The following is a 1,199-nucleotide window of genomic DNA, read 5'->3' as shown; positions in this document are numbered from 1 at the left end:
AATGTTGGAGAACTTAGCAGGTCAGGCAGCATCTATGGAAAGGAATAAGCAGTCAATGATCAGGCCGCAATCCTTCATTATACCGCCCATGTCTATGTATTCCATTTTCTATGTATCTCCTGTACCTAATAGTACGTCCACGGTCTTCTGCTGCTCTCGCCCATCCACTTCAAGATTCAACGCGTTGCGTGTTCAGAGAGATGCTCTTTTGCACACAACTGTTGCAATAAACAGTTATTTGAACCCCTACCATTAACTGAGGGGTCCATGTTCCCCAGGTTGGAAATCCCTGCTCTAGAGACTCATGTGCCTGAAAATCCCAGGAAATCAGCGGTTTCTGAGATACTCAAAGCACCCTGCCTGGCAGCAACAATCATTTCATGGTCAAAGTCACTTAAGTCACATTTCTTCCTATTTCTGATGGTTGGTCTGAATAACAAATGAACCTCTTGGCCATGTCTGCATGCTTTTATGCATTGAGCTGCTGCGACATGATTGGCTGATTGGATATTTGCATTAACAAGCAGTTATACCTAATAAAGTGGCCACTGAGGGTATACTAATGCATTTACCATCACTTGGTTCATACTCTTCAATGCCTGCTGATTCAAGTGAATTATTAAATGTTAAGTGATGACCTGCCTGCAGCACCTTATCATTATCAGGCTGCGTGTACCCTGATGCCATTGTCTTTCGAGGCAGTAGAGGTGTAGATTTGGAACTGTTGGCCAGAGTCTTTGGCTATGCATCTAACAGACAATACACAGTGCAGCAACCTGAATCCTCTTATCGTTATGCCAAGCCTATAATTGGCAATTTAGCACAGAATAAATATTAAACCAATTGCATTGCTGTAATGGAAGAATCTATCTGGGCAACACGCAAGACAGGTTTTTCATTACACCTCGGTACAAGTGACAATAATAAACCAATTTAATCATTTGTTTGCAGAAAATTCCAGAGGAACTCGGCAGCATCTATGAAGAGGAATGGACAGTCCCAGTGACTCCCAGACCATAAGATATAGAGTCATTGATTCATAGAAAAGTACAGCAGTGAAACAGACCCTTCCGCCCATCTAGTCCATGCCGAACCATTCAAACTGCCTACTTTCATCATAGCCAATCATATAGCAGTGAGTCATAAAACACTATAGCAGGCCCTTTGGCTCAATTAGTCCGTTAATCTTTCTAGTCCCA

This window comes from Hemitrygon akajei, chromosome 4 (assembly GCF_048418815.1).
Source record: "Hemitrygon akajei chromosome 4, sHemAka1.3, whole genome shotgun sequence".
Classification (NCBI taxonomy): domain Eukaryota; kingdom Metazoa; phylum Chordata; class Chondrichthyes; order Myliobatiformes; family Dasyatidae; genus Hemitrygon; species Hemitrygon akajei.
The sequence above is the reverse complement of the archived record's forward strand: the minus strand, read 5'-3'. Positions refer to the sequence as shown.